Genomic DNA, 20,041 nt, shown 5'->3' with positions numbered 1-20,041 from the left:
AATATCTTCTTCTTCCGTGAGGGAGATCAGTTGAGATGCCGTTAGGCTCGTGAGGCATTAAACTAATTTGGTGGGCGGGTTCTCACGGCGTGCACCCCCCCCCCCCCCCCCCCCACACACACACACACACACACACCGCCTTGATATCTCGGCCTTATCTGCCTGGCCCGCCGACCGGTTGTGGCCCCGCTGACCTGCCCCGCCTTAGGTGAAAGGTCAGCGGTAAGATCGCAAAAGGCCAGTTCTCTACAGATGCTCAGTCGCACCTTGTGTGTGTGTGTGTGTGTGTGTGTGTGTGTGTGTGTGTGTGTGTGTGTGTGTGTGTGTGTGTGTGTGTGTGTGTGTGTGTGTGTGTGTACGTACTTATTTATATATAGGGAGAGGCAGTACTACATTCGTGGGACCTCAACCTGTGTATTCAGATCCTACAAATTCTTGAACTGTTCAGTATAGGTGTTTTGAACTCGTCTCAGTCTCCTGTACTATCTGCTCCTTCACCGTCCACCACTTTTACCACTCCAGAAGTATTTCCTCATATTTTGTATAATGTTTATCTTGCCTGGTGTCCTCTAGGTCCTCCAGTGACATCCGAAGATACACAAAGCAAACAGGTAACAGAGGACCTACTGGCCTGCAGCGAGGGTACCTCCCGAAGAATTTGTTTTCTTTTTTTCATCTGTATGTAGCGGTAGTTGATGGTCTGTTACAAGGTAGATACAGCCGTTTTGTCTCTCTCTCTCCTCACGCGCATCTGTTGTATGAGCATTTATGATATTAGCGAGCCGTTCATTCTAGTTTCTGGTAAGTTGTGTGTGTGTGTGTATGCGCGTGTGTCTGTGTAATTACCTATTTATCCAGTCGTAGGCCCCAATCTTGTGGTGTGTGTGTGTGTGTGTGTGTGTGTGTGTGTGTGTGTGTGTGTGTGTGTGGAGCTCCCTTCCTTACCCTCCTTACAGTCATTGGTGGTGGTGACCATGTGCGCGGCTTGGGGGTGGGGGCAGGTACCTGTGTCTGTGTGTGGGCTCGCAAGATGGTCTGTCCTAAGGGTATGCGTGTGTGTGTGTGTGTGTGTGTGTGTGTGTGTGTGTGTGTGTGTGGCAGGTGTGGGGTGGGGAGACCAACGTGAAGCGAGGGGTCAGTTTTGAGAAGGAAAGTGAAGGGAGAGGGTCGGGAATGGTGATGCTGGGTGGTGATGCGACGCTCATGGTGACTGAAGATGATGGATTGGTGATTGGTAGTGAATGATGATGACTCGGTCATATAGTGCCGGTACAGTGATATTAGCCGCTTCTTATGGAGGTGGGTGAGTTTTTCCGAATATGTGTTTTTGTATTATGTCTGAACACATCTTTCCCATACTCATACACTTGAATTTATATGTCGCTGTGGATCGAATATTTATATATATATATATATATATATATATATATATATATATATATATATATATATATATATATATATATTCTTTTTCTTTTAAACTATTTGCCATTTCCCGCGTTAGCGAGGTAGCGTTAAGAACAGAGGACTGGGCCCTTTTTGGAATATCCTCACCTGGCCCCCTCTGTTCCTTCTTTTGGAAAATTAAAAAAAAAAAACGAGAGGGGAGGATTTCCAGCCCCCCGCTCCCTCCCCTTTTAGTCGCCTTCTACGACACGCAGGGAATACGTGGGAAGTATTCTTAATCCCCTATCCCCAGGGATATATATATATATATATATATATATATATATATATATATATATATATATATATATATATATATATATATATATATATATACATACATACATATATGTTCCCTTTTAATATCAAACATGACACAGACAAAACGCAATAGCAGAGTAATGATAACAAAACTATCGCCCTCCCAACCTGTTCTTAAACTCCACTTTGCCAGAAACTACGCTCCCCAGGCGTTTACGTGTCACACTTTCTCGTCTGCGCTTTAGACATCACCCATTTCTACAACTTAATCAACAGCGGTTTGTTAAACCACAAGACCTCTGTTGTCCTGTTCTTACGCCACACAGATATAGACACATCACCAAACATCTTCATCTGAGATCCCACCCGGAAGACGAAGCCAGCTTCCTGAGTGCTGCGGGAACACAATTTTGGGGGATTTTGGGTCAGGGAAGTGAAGTACCAGAATGAGCTAACATTTGCTCCTTTGATTAGATATCTGAACATGATGAGGACGAGGGATGTAGTAGGTGTGTTCAGACATGATGAGGACGAGGGATGTAGTAGGTGTGTTCAGACATGATGAGGACGAGGGATGTAGTAGGTGTGTTCAGACATGATGAGGACGAGGGATGTAGTAGGTGTGTTCAGACATGATGAGGACGAGGGATGTAGTAGGTGTGTTCAGACATGCCCTTCATTGTGGATGTAGCAGCGTTTTGTACGTTTGCGTAGTCCATTAGCTCTCTCTCTCTCTCTCTCTCTCTCTCTCTCCTCTCCTCTCCTCTCCTCTCCTCTCCTCTCTCTCTCTCTCTCTCTCTCTCTCTCTCTCTCTCTCTCTCTCTCTCTCTCTCTCTCTCTCTCTCTCTCTCTCTCTCTCTGTCTCCTCTCTCTCTCTCTCTCTCTCTCTCTCTCTCTCTCTCTCTCTCTCTCTCTCTCTCTCTCTCTCTCTCTCTCTCTCTCTCTCTCTCTCTCTCTCTCTCTCTCTCTCTCTCTCTCAAGTACTACTTATAGGTTGTGCCATTTTTCAGCTTACGTAAAACAGATCAGACCATCGATATTTTAGTTGGTGCCAGAGCTGGTTATTATAAGACTGGCGCTCAAGGGAGCTAGGCAAGGAGTGCCGGCACTGGGGCACAAAGGGATAATTTGATTTCTCCATTGTTAAGTTTTTATTTGTCTAGATATAAATAGATGAAGCATTACAGTGATATCGTGGGTGAAGGACGCATAGATACGGGTCATGTGGGGGCAAGTAGAGAACTCACAGTGGGTGCAGTACATGGAGATAGAGGTGAGAGGTGGACCCGAGTGGTCGGTGTTGGGAGAGGGTGTCAGAGAGGGAGGAGCTAGTGTCAGATTGGGGAGGGGGAGGAATGCCCTCGACCACGATCGAGTCGTCTGCTATGCGTTAGTGTCGGTGGCCAGTGAGTGCGTTCACATACAAGGGTTACAGTGAAGACAGTGCCTCCCTGCCTCTCACCGGTGTGGCTGCTGGTACCTGCTGGTGAGCTACAGAGAAGATACAAAAATGAATTTGAAATACTTTTTGTAGCAGAAAAAAAAGAGAGAATGGATGAGATAGCTATATAATTGAAAAAAAAAAACGATTGGGATAGCTTTTACAGCAGAAAACGAGAGAATGAGGTAGCTCTCATAGCTAAAGACAGATGAGTGATATAGCTTTTATAGCTGAGAACTAGTGAATGATATAGCTGAGGACTAGTGAATGATATAGCTGAGGAGTAGTGAATGATATACCGACCTTCCCACAAAGAGCGTCATCTTCCTGGTAGACCAGTGATATCTGGGTGCGATGGTTGTGCTTCCCTTATTGCTTGGGCACGAGGCCTTCGCGACCCCCTGAGCACGACGGTAAAGACTTTCAGGTATGATGACCTGCCCTTTGACCTGACCCCTCAAGGTTACATTACGAAATTTCAGGATTAGTGTTGGCCTTAGTTACTTCCATTCACCATATCTTTCCATTGTACTCTGCGTGTACCATGAGCATAGAGATAGTTGACGTAATCAGCTCCTCTGTGGTGAGCCGAGCTAGGGGTAAGCTCGCTACAAAGAGATTGTACACTTGGCCACCTCAGCCCACAGTGCTCAGTCTCCGTCTTGACTGATCTTTGCGTAACTCAGTAGACCTTTGCCACACCACCACAGGTTTAGGTACTCTCTGTTGATCTCTTGGATACGTCAGATTTATCATTTGTTGCAGGAAAGACTTTTGTAGCGACCCCTCTCGTCTCCTGGGGTTCAAATTTATCTTCTATCATTGTCAGAGGTCGCGGCTAATATGGTCTGTGAACTTTAATATATAGATCAAATAAATAACACTGTACTGAAGTCGTCGACATTTTAATTGGCACTTAATAGGTAGCTGCTGAGTTAGTGCTGTGTAATTACTTGTGGGTAGCTTCAGCTGGATAGAGTCATTAACAGCGTCTGACCGCATTTTCAGAGGGGCGTTCGTGCAACGCTCAACTCGGATCAATCCAGGGAATCCGTATCAGGCTACGAACATAACAAACCGTAGATGTCTTCCCTACTCCCTTTATTTTATCCTCCTTTTCCACTGCATCTGTTTATCATTACTGATAATTGTCGTTAACGGCCGTCATATTCATCCTTCTTATAGCGAATCTTTCCCGCTTTATTGTGGTTTGTGCGAGTGTGTCTGTATACACGTCCCATATGTTTTCTTATCCCCAGCAGATACTCTGGGTCTTGACACTTGCAGGGAGGTCCTGGGGTGATGATCTGCCGTGTAGATTCAGAGTTATTCTCCATTACTTCCTGCTCAGAAGACCTCTTCTTCGGGAACTTGCCTTCGTGACTTCTCAGAGAACGAGAGGATCATCCAGTTCCACCGATCATAAACAATATCTTTGGAGGACACAAGTATGTCCATCCCCCCCTCGTCCAAATCTTTGCTACTGTGCAGTAGACCTCAGATGCCGAGGCTTGTCTCCTCCATAATCCGAAGACAAGAGAGTGTATCCAGCTGTAAATGTACACACGACCCTTGCTGGAGCACACGCAACTGACCTGCCTCTGTCCCCACTAATTGGATCAGGTGCACACAACCTCACAGTCCTTGAGACACACACATGCACCTTTGGATTTTACACTTCTCTTATTTAAATTGCCGACTATTTCCAATATAGCCGTGTGTGTGTGTGTGTGTGTGTGTGTGTGTGTGTGTACGTGTGTGTGTGTTGGATTGTTATGGTGTTTGTAAGTTTGAGTCGTGAGAGGTTAGGGAAGTGTGGCATGATGAGGTCCACCAGTTGACAATCATACCCCAACTGGAGGAACAGTGAGGAAGAGCAGGCATTGTGAAGGCCAACTGGCCACATCCTCGTAAGAAACCCTGAACCATGTAGCTCAAGACGAGTCTTACTGCATCACTAGTGACCCAGACACATCATGTCTCCCTCGGTATACATGTTGGCGCTAAACTTACACTTTGATCATTATTCGTGCTATTCCAGTTTTCTGTAACACTCGACTTCAGTTGCCTTCTTTAAGTCTCTTTCTCCAGGATGTCATCATCATTATCATCATCCATGCTGTGAATATGCTTACAAAACAATAATGCCTCTTCCTGTGATACCATAATAAGGAAGAATATTATAATGATGGTTATGTGCCTCTGAACCTTACGTTCTTGTAGGTTTCTGTCCATCTTTCCTAATTCTTAGTTGATCTTTACATTCATCATCACTCTAGATGAGATGCTCTCATTATATATATATATATATATATATATATATATATATATATATATATATATATATATATATATATATATATATATATATGGTGCGGGAAGTGGCGAATAGTTTGAGGGAAAGAAATATATAAGTGATTGGTTCTCAGTGAATGTAGGTTTGCGGCAGGGGTGTGTGATGTCTCCATGGTTGTTTAATTTGTTTATGGATGGGATTGTTAGGGAGGTGAATGCAAGAGTTTTGGAAAGAGGGTTAAGTATGAAGTCTGTTGTGGATGAGAGAGCTTGGGAAGTGAGTCAGATGTTGTTCGCTGATGATATAGCGCTGGTGGCTGATTCATGTGAGAAACTGCAGAAGCTGGTGACTGAATTTTGTAAAGTGTGTGAAAGAAGAAAGTTAAGAGTAAATGTGAATAAGAGCAAGGTTATTAGGTACAGTAGGGTTGAGGGTCAAGTCAATTGGGAGGTAAGTTTGAATGAAGAAAAACTGGAGGAAGTAAAGTGTTTTAGATGTCTGGGAGTGGATCTGGCAGCGGATGGAACCATGGAAGCGGAAGTGAATCATAGGGTGGGGGTGGGGGCGAAAATCCTGGGAGCCTTGAAGAATGTGTGTAAGTCGAGAACATTATCTCGGAAAGCAAAAATGGGTATGTTTGAAGGAATAGTGGTTCCAACAATGTTGTATGGTTGCGAGGCGTGGGCTATGGATAGAGTTGTGCGCAGTAGGGTGGATGTGCTGGAAATGAGATGTTTGAGGACAATGTGTGGTGTGAGGTGGTTTGATCGAGTAAGTAATGTAAGGGTAAGAGAGATGTGTGGAAATAAAAAGAGTGTGGTTGAGAGAGCAGAAGAGGGTGTTTTGAAATGGTTTAGGCAAATGGAGAGAATGAGTGAGGAAAGATTGACCAAGAGGATATATGTGTAGGAGGTGGAGGGAACGAGGAGAAGTGGGAGACCAAATTGGAGGTGGAAAGATGGAGTGAAAAAGATTTTGATATATATATATATATATATATATATATATATATATATATATATATATATATATATATATATATATATATGTATATGTATATATATATATTATCCCTGGGGATAGGGGATTAAGAATACTTCCCACGTATTCCCTGCGTGTCGTAGAAGGCGACTAAAAGGGGAGGGAGCGGGGGGCTGGAAATCCTCCCCTCTCGTTTTTTTTTTTTAGATTTTCCAAAAGAAGGAACAGAGGGGACCAGGTGAGGATATTCCAAAAAAGGCCCAGTCCTCTGTTCTTAACGCTACCTCGCTAACGCGGGAAATGGCGAATAGTTTAAAAGAAAGAAAAGATATATATATATATATATATATATATATATATATATATATATATATATATATATATATATATATATATATATATATATATATATATATATATGTATATATATATATATATATATATATATATATATATATATATATATATATATATATATATATACATTATTTGAAGTGGCGTGACGTAATGCATGATGCATAAAGCCTCATAACATTGGAGAAGAGCTGGTAAGACCAGCAGCAGCCGCTGTGGTGAACACTACTTGTGGAGCAGATGTTGCTAAGATGTTTGAATTAGTGTCACTTTCTAACAACAGCATCAAACGTCGAATTTGATCTCATGTCAATACATATTTCGGATCAACTAATTCTGGCGTTGAAAAAAAAGCAGGAAAATTTTTAATTGAAGACAGATGAGTCTGTGGACATTGCTGGCGAACCTCAACTCATGGTGTTTGTGAGGTATAGAGGAGATGACAGAATTCTGGAGGAATTTCTAATCTATAGTGCCTTGTCAACCACCACCACTGGAGGAGACATCCTTGTTATGGTGGACAATTTTTCAAGAAACGCAACTTTGGTTGAATTGTTTGGCTGTGTGTACTGATAGAGCTTCGTCTATGATGGGAAGTCATGTTGGTTTTGTCACTCGAATCAACAGAGAAAATCCTGATGTCATAATTTTTATGTTTCTTACATCGGGAAAACTTGGCCTCTCAACGTCTCCAGCCGGAACTCTATGTGGTTGTGAATGATATCATCCAAATTGTGAATATTATCAAGGCTAGAACTCTGACCTCACGTATTGTCCATAAGGTGTGTGGAGAGATGGGATCACATCAACAGGACTTACTTTTCCACTCTGATGTCTACTGGCAGGCTCGAGGACGCATTCGTGAACGAATTATCAAAGTAAACATTGAAATAGAAGTTTTTCTCCAAGAGAAGAAGCAAAAGCTGGCCGACTGCTTCAAAGATCCTGCTTTGGTGGCAAAGCTAGCTTATTTAGGCGACATCTTCAGGCGCCTGAAGGAAGTGAACTCAGACATGCAAGGCCGAAATCAAACTGTGATGGACCTTGGTGAAAAAATAGCCTCATTCAGGAAGAAACTTGCAATTTGGAGAGAAAGATTAGCCAGGAGAAAAAGGCTGCTTTTCCAGACCTGCGTGAGTGCAGCAGTGCTGGAAGAGTCGTTAGAAATAGCCCTTGCTGACGTTAAAGTGGTTTGTTAAGATCATTTGAAGAAGCTTCAGGAGGAAATAGACAGATTTATGCCAGAAAATGTCGACCTATGTCAATATAGCTGGGTTATGAATGTGTTCGCTGTGAACGTCAGTTACGTTGGTTGGAGAAGATATCCCTGGTTCTCAAGAACTTACAGATCTCCAGGAAAATCAGATGCAGAAGCAACGTTTTGAAAGTTCTCTCGTACTCTGAGTTGTGGGCTCAGCTCCAGGATAAGCCAATTCTGATTCGTGAGGCTGGAATGGCTCTTCTTCCTTTTCCAGCCATATACGTACCTCTGTGAACAAGGTTTTTCGGCTCTTGTGACGATCAGGATTATAGCAAGGAACCGTCTGAATCCTCAACATGATTAGCGCTGTTCTCTGTCTGTCAACATGAAGCCAAATCTTGAAGGACTCGCCTATAAAGTGAAGGAACATCACGGTAGCCGTTCAAATACTTAAATGTTTTCTTTCTTTTAAAGTTTTGCAATGAAGTCGATGTGAAGAAAGAAATGATCAACTTCCTGTCATTTGTGTCATCATAGAAAAACATCATCATTGTCACCACAAGTTTTGTTGACTAAATTTATAAGCCCAGACTCAGTGGTCAGAAAGTCGCGTTCACTCATGAAGGACCGTCATAGTTGCCAGGAAAAAGTTTGTTTTTCTTTCCTTGACCAATTTTGCGATAGGTTACATTTGCATGAAGTTGTGCCTTTCATTTTCTTCGATCAACATAAGAAATATCGAAGTTTATGACATGAGTTTACATGAGAAAGACAGACAACACGAGGCCTGATTGGCCCAGGACTGGGTTGTCTGGTAAAGAAATAAAAAGATTTAATCTCACAAGACAATAAAATTCCGCTCAGTACTTTTTTAAGCTATCACCGACTCCCCGCTGCAGCACATTAGCCTTCTTCTATCCCCGTTGCCGCTGTCGTTTATGCAGTTTATATCTGGCGTTTTTCTCATAGTACACCTGAATTTATGAAAGAAAATTAAAGTGAAATTTAGTGAAATTTATTGGAAAAACTAAATAAAGGAACACTGAAACTACGTTTCCGCCCTGAGGGTCGCCAGGCTAAAACTTTCTGTGTTTAGGGACAAACACAGAAAAAGTTTGGGAAACACTGTCTCAGAACACTTGTTTATGACGCTTGGGTTTGATGGCGTGACTATTTTTTGCTCCAGCTGACGTTCAAGAGTCGGGTCAAAGTCCGGGTCGTCGTACCCGAGGGTCGTACCGTGTTGCTCGAAGGGTCGTGCTCTCGTGCACAAGGGTTTACCGACATCTCCCAGCCTGAGTGAGCGCTGCAGCCACCAACAATAAAGGTCAGATTTTGATCCAGATCAGAGATAACCTAACTAATCTAAGGTATGTCGTTGGAGCGGAGTTTAAGACGATGGAAAACTGGTGCTTAGCACTGAGGCGGGGCGGGGCGGGGCGGCGGGGGGGATTGATTGAGGCCAGCGGTGGTTCCTGCTGCTGGTGCTGCTGCCGCTGCTTGTGGAGGCGGGGCCGACCTAAACACCGCTGCAATTTACAGCTTCGGACCTAAATGAAAGGGGATAAATATAGCTGACAGTAATTTGATTATGTGAGGTTATTTCGGCCCCACTGTACCTGCAGATATTGATGGTGGCGGCTGCAATAGCAGCAGAGGCGGGACCGGGCCTGGGCTGAGCCTGGCTGGCTACATAGTCGACTCATCTTGTCCCTCCTCCAAATTTGAGCTGTTTTCTCGTGGCCGTGTCTGTGACGGTAATATTATTAACTGGCAAATTTATGACAGGCGCGAGAGGGCGTAGAGGGAAGGAGGGAGGGAGGAGAGGGAACAGTTATTGGTGTATAGTAATATCCAGGTAAAGAGAGTCTTACTGAAAAGTGTATAGTAAACATCGCTTAAACACATGGACTCCAGTCGAGTACCTCTATCAATTCTGGTGTGGGAGGAAAAAAAAATGTGTATATGATGTTCAGGGATGGTTACCTGTGGACTTTGGGTGCGGGAAGCAGCGTTGCTGCTGAATGAGACAAAGCACAACCACACTGGTAAGGTTTCCTCTTCATGTGGTGAACATGTCGCTCGTGGAGATGGTTCCACTCCTCCTCTTCCTCGCCAACGATGCCACTTAATGGACTCGGTCATTTATTGCCTCGAGCGGATGATATCACATATCACAACACCTTATTGTTTGATATCAAGATACCTGAAATTTTAAGTTTGTATCCACTTTTTGCGTCTACTTGGTACAAATTACCATATGGATTTATGTAATATAAGTACTGAAATACGAATTGTAACATCTTATGTAATATCAACCCACTGGGGTCTGACTAAGACCCCTTGTGACTCCTGTAATCCTTTTGCGCTACCGCTCACAGGATGAGCATGGGGTGCACAATAAATTTGCCGGGGACATCGTCACAAATCACACCAAGCCAGACCACGAATGTTAGTTACGTGGCACAAAGTATTACTCGCTGGTACGTATCTTGTGCATTTATTTTATTCATATTTCATATATGATAAGCCCAGGATCCCTTTTTCCAGGAGCTCCTACAGGTCCAAGGCTGCGCTACATCCAGTAGCAGGGAAATGGTGAATTCCTTTGAAGTGAGAAGTTCTTCAACGAAACTCTGCTCCTAATGATATAGGCGTAGCAAAGGTGACTTAACATGTGGAGGCAAATGACCATCTATTTATCTATCTGTGCTAAGATGGTTTAGACATATGGAGAGAATGAGTGAGAAAGGTTGACAAATAGGATATGTGTGTCAGATTTGGAGAGAACAAGAAGAGTAAGCAGACCAATCTGTAGATAGAGGGATGTAGTGAAGAAGATTTTGAGTGATCAGGGCTTAAACATGCAGGAGAGTGAAAGGCGTTCACGGAGTAGAGGAAATTGGAATGATGGGGTATATTGGGGTGGACGTGCTGTCAGTGGAGTCACCCAAGGCATGTAAAGCGTCTGGGGGAAACCATGGAAAGTTCTGTGGGGCCTGGATATCGATAGGGAGCTGTGTCTTCGATGCATTACACATGACAGCTAGAGAATGGATGTTAGGGATGCGACCTTTCTATGTCTGTCCCTGGATCTCCCTCGCTAACGCGAGAAAGGACGATCAAATATATATATATATATATATATATATATATATATATATATATATATATATATATATATATATATATATATATATATATAATTCAACAACGGTTAGAAATGAATAATGGGAATTTCTGTATCAAAATACGAGTATTCAGGTTTGTAACAGAGAATATAGTCGACGTCTGTTTATTGAACCTCTGTTGTATTGGACATTATAGAAATCAGTATAGTGGACATTGGTTCGATGGAACGTCCTGTTGGACTGGCGTACCGGCTCAACCCATATCGTATAGACGATGCGAGGTCAGTACAGTGCCCCTTCATTATATGTCATGTTAGAGGTCATTCCATTAAACCCCTGATATATAGGGCATGTTAGGGGTATATTCATTAACCTCTTGTTATATAGGGCATGATAGCTGGCCAGTGCATTGACCTGTTATTATATAAGACATGCTATATGTTATATGGACGTAGGAGAGGTCATTACTCTCATCCTTTGTCAAATATGAGATGTAGTAAAGGTGCGCGAGGTCAATCCTTGGTGTTAGCAAAGGTCATGGTTGTGTGGAGCTGGCCGGTCACCTCCTGTGACCCGGAGAACATCGTAATGACCTTCTGTTGTACATGACGTACGAGCAGCCTGCACAGTCAGCTCCTGTTATGATGTACAACGGTTGTTATAATGTACAACTGAATGAAAAGGCTTGACGAGATAGTAAAGTAAACAGCATCAGCAACTTTCGTTCTACTGGACATGGTAGAAGTCAATCCCATTATGAGGTAAACAATGTAGCTTATCATTTACCTCATAACGACAGTGACTCAGGTTACTGGGGATGTCCAGCACCGGAGCACCTGACCCTGACTGGAAGGGAGAATGGCATAGATGATCATCAGGGACGCGAGTCTGTTGACCCTAGTTTCGTGGGAAGACTTCAAGGCCTGATGAGGCAAGAGTGAGACTACGTCCTTCATGTTGTACCAACTCGGTTGTACAAAGTATAACATATAAGAGGGTTGTAAGTTGTAACAGAGAAGAGAACGGTTGGCCACATCCTCCTCAGGCATGCTTAGTCGCAGAGTGAGCTACCAGGGTAGAGGACAGTCCCAGAAACTAACGAAGGCTGAGGTTGTGGTGCGGTTGGAGGGAGTGGGTGGTTGATGACTGCTGGAGAGGATGTATTGTAGGTAACTGGAGAGATGTGGTGGTATACAGAGTCATGGTGGTAGATGGTGGTGGTAGATAGGATTGACTGGTGAATGTGGAGGTAGAAGAAGGTGTATGGTGATAGTGGTACATTATTGTGTTGGTTGGTGACGAGGGACGTTGTAGGTATGAGTGGTGGTTGACTGTGGATCGTCATGGATAGTGAAGGCTAACGGTGGTGGTGGTCGGTAGGGACTGATAATGATGGTGGAAACTGTGGTTAGATGTTGGTGGCGATGATGATAGTGATACGAGAGGCATGAATGGTTTGAGTAGTGGGTGAAGGTCGATAACTGTCGTGTGTTAGTGGTGCTGGCTGTCAGTCATCAGGCAGGATGAATAATGTAATTTATATATATATATATATATATATATATATATATATATATATATATATATATATATATATATATATATATATATATATATATCGCCATCTCTTTAGATTAAAAGGTGTGCATTTGTAATTGCTTATGTGACTCGAATGTAAGAGGTTTCAGTATAATCTTCCAGTCTGATCATTTCATAAGTTAGAGGAAGACCTTACAATACAAACGACATATTTGGCGCCAGAATTATGTGAGCTGAGTCACAAGCCAAGGCTAGAGGCCTTGAATTTGCCCGCATTGAAAGAGAGAAGAGTAAAGGGTGACCTGATCACAGCTCTTAAGCTTTTGACAACCAGAGAGCATAACCGGAAATTAAGAAGAAAATTTTTAAGAGATGTGAAGTGATTTTATAGTATAGAGTAGTGGATAAATGAGACATAATGAATGAAGACATTGTTAATGCAGACAGCATGGACAGAGTGGTGGATGAATGAAACATAATGAATGAAGACATGGGTAATGCTGACAGCATACACAGAGTGGTGATGAATGAAATATAATGAATGAAGACATGGTTAATGCAGACAACATGGACAGAGTGGTGGATGAATGAAACATAATGAATGAAGACATGGGTAATGATGACAGCATACACAGAGTGGTGATAAATGAAATATAATGAATGAAGACATGGTTAATGCAGACAGCACACACAGAGTGGTGTATGAATGAAATGTAGTGAATGAAGACATGGTTAATGCAGACAGCATAGACAGAGTGGTGGATGAATGAAACATAATGAATGAAGACATGGGTAATGCAGACAGCATACACAGAGAGGTTTATGAATGAAATATAATAAATGAAGACATGGTTGATGCAAACAGCAAACACAGAGTAGCGGATGAATGAAATATGATGACTGAAGACATGGTTAATGAAGACAGCATACACTGAGTGGTGAATGAATGAAATATAATGAATGAAGACATGTTTAATTCAGACAGTATACACAGAGTGGTGGAAGATTGAAATATAATGATTAAAGAAATGGTTAGTGCAGATAGCATACACAGAGTGGTGGATGATTGAAATATAATGAATGAATACGTGATTAATGCACACAGCATACACAGAGTGATGGATGAATGAATGTAATGAATGAAGACATGGTTAATGCAGACAGCATACACAGAGCAGATTGGTGGATGAATGAAATATAATAAATAAAGACATGGTTAATGCAGACAGCATACACAGAGTGGTGGATGAATGAAATATAATGAATGAAGATATGTTTAATTCAGACAGTATATACAGAATGGTGGATGAATGAAATATAATGAATGAGGACATGGTTGATGCAGACAGCATACAGAGTGGTGGATGAATTAGATATAATGAATGAAGACATGGCTAATGCAGACAGCATACACAGAGTGGTGGATGATTGAAATATAATGAATGAGGACATGGCTAATGCAGACAGCATACACAGAGTGGTGGATGATTGAAATATAATGAATGAGGACATGGTTGATGCAGACAGCATACACAAAGTGGTGGATGATTGAAATATAATGAATGAGGACATGGTTAATGCAGACATCATACTCAGGGTGGTGTATGAATGAAATATGATGAATGAAGACATGGTTAATGCCGACAGCATGGACAGGAATTGAAAAAGTGTGATAGTAAACAATTTTTCAAGAGACGGGCCCCCTCGTGTGTCAGACTCCCTGCCCCGTACAGTACCATTAGGTAACTCCACATGGTAGCAGGTGGATGGCTAGGGTGGAAACATACCTGCTTCTCTTGTCGCAGGTCTGTGGTGTTGCGTGATACTGCGTTTCGATCACATCTTGAGACACAGAGCCGCTCAGACAAGACGGTACTTCTCGCCTCTGTCTTCCTGATGGTAACGAAGTTGGGATATAAAGTCATCGAAGATCCCGCAGCGGGGATCGAACCCACATTCCGCACCAGCGTAAGTATCTTCCCTTGGTTTAATTACTGGAAGGATGAGCCGTACTCCTTAGGGGTAGAAGGACGCAGGTTCCGCGCCCTGTCAACACAGCCCACCAACGGGCAACTGACATCGCTGGTGGTAATTACTGCCACCATATGTTCGCCGCTAGCCTTGGGGGGGCTATGCTGCCGCAGGGGTGGGCTCGGAAGGGGAAGGGATGCGTTAATAAAAAAAAGGGTGGGTTTAAGGAGGAGGACTGGTACGTGCGTAATGCGGGGGTGTGTATAAGAAAGTGTGGAAGCCGGGAGCACAGTACATGGATATGGGTAAGCCAGATAACAAAGCTTGTAAGAAGATACTCTGCTGTAAGACAACAATATGATCCTAAATTACAACTGTGTTACAAGGAGAGTAAAGCAGATTGGCTCCTCTCCACTTATAACTACCTCCAGCTGGAAAATATCTATGAACGAGCACCTTGTTGTATAGACAGAACATACTAACATGGAGGTTTTATTAGAAAGTATAAACGTAATAACATTCCGATCTAATTTCTCTCACCAGTTACTGTAGAGGGAAAGTGTACTGAACCACAATTCACAAAGGAAGGGGAAGTTGAGATACAAGTATATTATACTGTTACTCTAAAACAGACTTTTTCACTGGGATTTAATTCCACTAAAGTGTTTGTCTCGCCCAGATATAAATCCATTGATAATCTTGGTAAGAGCAAAATCCAGCGATGTATTTATTCCATTATTTTACAAATCTGATACTAATAAAGGAATTGAATTGCCCACAAGTGTCTTACATCTTCCCATTGTTTCGTGGCGTTATTTCAGGTCAGTGTATCCATCTAGCGCATAGAAATTGTAATGGGTTATATTGCCAAAATTATACGGTATTTTAAAGACTCCCGTTAGATCTTGTGAAGCATGCGTCTTCTTATGGCAAATGATATTAGATCTCTGAGTCTTTCTTCATAATGTTATTTCTGAGCGACGGAATTGGTTTCGTTTCGCTTCTCTGTATTTGTTCTGGTTTTTCTTCATTTTCAATGGTTTAGCAATCATAACTGAACAGTTTATCTCATTGAGGTCTGAGTTGGGCGTTGTAAGAACTGCTGTATCTATATTGTCCTATAGTTTATGTATGTAGCTACGAAACCTAACACTGTTTCTGTTTTATTTTAGCCAACTGCTAGTTGCTTCGTGTGTTTTATGCAATTACTAATTATCATTCTAACTTTCTTTTTCTTGTACTTCCAACAGTAGCTTACTGAACATTATGTATTTGTCTCTGGGAAGGATAGAGTGTTTGTGTGGGTGGGAGGACGAGTGTGGAGGCATTAATGGGCAGGAGGAAGAGTACCGGGATGCTTGTGGATAGGAGAGGAATTGTGGAGGCGGAGGTGAGTGGAGGAAGCGTGGATGGGAGAGGTTTGTGACGATAGTGAACGTGGCGATGATGAGCGCCGGCCAGTCAGCTGTAAGTAACCTCACTGGTGTGTATATAATATCTCCATGTGTTTGCGGGTCTCACGGCCGAACCGTAACAACGAGAGACACCAAGTTTTGTGTGTAGGTACTTTAGAATTTGGTCAAAGGTTTTTACCTAATGTTGGTCTTGAGGGCCGTTTTGTGAGGCCACTAAAGACGTTTCTTCAGAAGCTTGATAGATTATATTCAGCCCACTATAGCTCACAGAATGTTAAGAAATGGATCATTGGTTTCAGTTTAATGTTTACTGACTGGCTGTGTGTTTGAACGAATAAATTCCCTGTTTTTCAAGCTGATAGCAATTGTCGTTTTTATAAGTCATTTTTCCCCTATGTGTCGCCTGGTGCCCCAGCTTGTAGTAAATGAACATAACTATAACATCCAAAAGTTCAACAGTGACGAAAAAAGAGAATGGATTTTTTTTGGTCTGAATATCGGTAGAAAATGAATATGAATTGTGGAAAAACGTTTGAAGGTTTACGATGTGCTACGAAATTTTTTAGTCGGTGAATGTTGATGACTGGGAGTGTGGTAACGCAAGGACTGGGAAGTGGTGGTTGATTGTGGTTGGGTTGTGTGGTGGGGAGACCACACTGGCTGGTGGAAGGAGCGGGAGGGTTGAAGGTGAGGTGTACTGTTGCTTGGTGGTGACATCCAAGCCACCTGTTAGTGCGACGGCAGCCAACAGCTGGGCGGATACTGCCCGAGGGAATCAACAACACCTGGTGTAGGAGAGAGAGAGAGAGAGAGAGAGAGAGAGAGAGAGAGAGAGAGAGAGAGAGAGAGAGAGAGAGAGAGAGAGAGAGAGAGATTACTTGTCCGTATCTGTGTATGTAAAGATGTGCGCATTTTATACATACATTTATATATCTCTTGAGATAGGGGATAAAGAATGCTTCCCACGTGTTCCTGCGTGTCGTAGAGGGCGACAAAAAGGGGAGGGAGCGGGGGGCTGGAAATCCTCCCCTCTCGTTTTTAGTTTTTCAAAAGAAGGAATGGAGAAGGGGGCCAAGTGAGGATATTCCCTCAAAGGTGGGGAATGGCAAATAGTATATATATATATATATATATATATATATATATATATATATATATATATATATATATATATATATATATTTTACTTTGTCGCTGTCTCCTGCGTTAGCGAGGAAGCGCAAGGAAACAGACGAAAGAATGGCCCAAACCCCCCACATACACATGTATATACATACACGTCCACACACGCAAATATGCATACCTATACATCTCAGCGTATACATATATATATACACACAGATATATACGTATACACACATGTACATAATTCATACTGTCTGCCTTTATTCATTCCCATCGCCACCACGCCACACAGGAAATAACAACCCCCTCCCCCCGCATGTGCGCGAGGTAGCGTTAGGAAAATACAACAAAGGCCACATTCGTTCACACTCAGTCTCTAGGTGTCATGTATAATGCACCGAAACCAAAGCTCCCTTTCCACATCCAGGCCCCACAGAACTTTCCGTGGTTTACCCCGTACGCTTCACATGCCCTGGTTCAATCCATTGACAGCACGTCGACTCCGGTATACCACATCGTTCCAGTTCACTCTATTCCTTGCATTCCGCACGTGTCGTAGAAAGCGACTAAAGGGGACGGGAGCGGGGGCTGGAAACCTTCCCCTCCTTGTATTTTAACTTTCTAAAAGGGGAAACAGAAGAATATATATATATATATGTATATATATATATATATATATATATATATATATATATATATATATATATATATATATATATATATATATATATATATGTGTGTGTGTGTGTGTGTGTGTGTGTGATAAATGAATGAATGATTAAATGAATGATAGTTTACTTGATTTATTCAACCAGTTGGCAGAAAGTGCACAGTTGAGATAATACAGAATAGTTACAGTAGTAAGTTAAGTGATGAATAGTAACATTAGTAAGTTAAGTAATGAATAGTTACAGTAGTAAGTTAAGTGACGAATAGTTATAGTAATGCAGTAGTTGACATACCACATAGCATAACTAACAGAAAGCTGTACTGTTCACATGCATAGCTGTGCACTTGTTCATAGACTGTTTATAAAGTTCACAATGGTAGGTGTAGAGCTGTTCTTATATCTGTGTGCACAAGATCTGATTGGGGCAAGTCGACTTTGCTGACGAACGGCGGTCCGTTGTGAAGGGGCGTCGGATGCGCGGGAGGGGGGGGGTTGTTCTGTAACGGGGGTGTGTCGTCGATTGATTGCTGGCAGGTGTTGGTCGGTGATGATGGTGATGCGAGTCTTGTGGGAGGTGGTGTAAGATGGGACCAGGATGATCCTGCATCCCCTTTTCTACATACACCCTTTCTGGCTGGTCACTGTGTGGAGCTCATAGTGAGGAAGTCCAGGCTGTGTGTGTGTGTGTGTGTGTGTGTGTGTGTGTGTGTGTGTGTGTGTGTGTGTGTGTGTGTGTGTGTGTGTGTGTGTGTGCAGGACGACCGTCCGCTGTAATCAAACACCTCTAGCATGAGGAAGTCCAGGCCTTGACCTCGCACGTTGCTGACCTTTCGGGAGAAGGAGTTAACTGGTGCTGATGGAACTGGTTGGTCATGACCTCCTCTTCCAGCCCACCCCTCCTCCTCCTCCTCCTCCTCCTCCTCCTCCTCGAAGTGGTGGGTCTTAAGCACCCCTCAAGAAGCGGTGTTTAAGATGATGACACTTTAGGGTTTATAGCGGGTCTAAACTTGGGTAATAACACACCGATCACATCGGGTGCTTGCCTGGGTCCCTCCTGCTGGCCGGACCCGGGATGGGCTTACGGTGCATCATGGGTAAACATGGGAGTGGTATGTGTGTGTGTGTGTGTGTGTGTGTGTGTGTGTGTGTGTGTGTGTGTGTGTGTGTGTTTAATTACTGTTTGTGTGTTACTGGGGAAGACTTTTACACTCGTGTTGCCCCGTCTAAGATCTTAACCTTGTATATATGTAACAGCGTCTTTACTCCTGTGCACACACACACACACACACACACACACACACACACACACACACACACACACACACACGGCCAGGTACACATGTATCGATCAGCCCCGAGGGAAAGATGAACACCTGGGTTGGGTGTAGGCCGAATACCACACCCAGGAATAGAACTCATGCTAACCACTGCACCACGGAGGCTCGTGTGTGTGTGTGTGTGTGTGTGTGTGTGTGTGTGTGTGTGTGTGTGTGTGTAAGGGGAATGCTGATCCTCGTTTTCAAGTTGCATTTTCAGAAAGGCATGGTTTATAGCGGAGGAAGGGGGAGGGGGGATAAATTGTGGGTCGGTGGGGGATAAATTGTGGTTGGTGGGATTAATAGTCATGCAGGGTCACGGTGCAATTGGTTTAATTGGGAAGCTGGTTTATAATGGTTTGAGATCGACTGCTGGAAGATGTGTGTGTCTGTGTCTGTGTGTGTGTGTGTGTGTGTGTGTGTGTGTGTGTGTGTGTGTGTGTGTGTGTGTGTGAGAGAGAAATGCTGGTAAGGGAAGTAGTAGGAACGGAAAGACGGGCAACAGTATTAACAACAGCAGCTGAAGCTCTGATGTCACCGTTGTACAGCATTGACCAGATCAGCGGTGATACGTGGATCAACAGAAACAGAGAACAGCCATAGCAACAGATGGGATCATAACAGCAGCAACGTCCCCTGCTAACGTCAACAGAAGCCTCGACCACAACAGTAGCGTCTCATGCTTACGTCAACAGAAGCCTTAACAACAACAGAAGGGGGCAACATACACCTGTGGCGTCAGTATACTTAATCATTACAAACGGTAGTCATAACAGAAGACTGTTGAAGTAACAGGAGGATAACAGTTACGTCAGATCTGAGAAGGGGCAACAGAAGGAGCCCCATCAACAGAAGCTGCTTCGTCTGGTGGGGAGGTGGATGAAGCCACGACAA

The 20,041-nt window shown here is 43.0% G+C and overlaps 1 protein-coding gene across 3 annotated transcripts in view; it reads left to right on the top strand.

Annotated features, from left to right (window-relative positions):
- LOC139749421 (uncharacterized) overlaps positions 1–20,041 on the top strand; it is an 832,237-nt gene that overhangs the window by 733,703 nt on the left and 78,493 nt on the right. The window contains exon 1 of one of the 3 annotated variants that reach the window (XM_071663266.1): positions 2,940–3,575. The exons of the other annotated variants lie outside the window; for them this stretch is intronic. The gene's annotated coding sequence lies outside the window, so the exon portion shown is untranslated. Of the gene's footprint in view, positions 1–2,939; positions 3,576–20,041 lie in introns of those variants that run through there. 3 annotated transcript variants of the gene reach the window in all.

Source organism: Panulirus ornatus, chromosome 7 (assembly GCF_036320965.1).
Source record: "Panulirus ornatus isolate Po-2019 chromosome 7, ASM3632096v1, whole genome shotgun sequence".
Lineage (NCBI taxonomy): Eukaryota > Metazoa > Arthropoda > Malacostraca > Decapoda > Palinuridae > Panulirus > Panulirus ornatus.
Note: the sequence above shows the minus strand (reverse complement) of the source record. Positions and strands in the feature narration are given on the sequence as shown.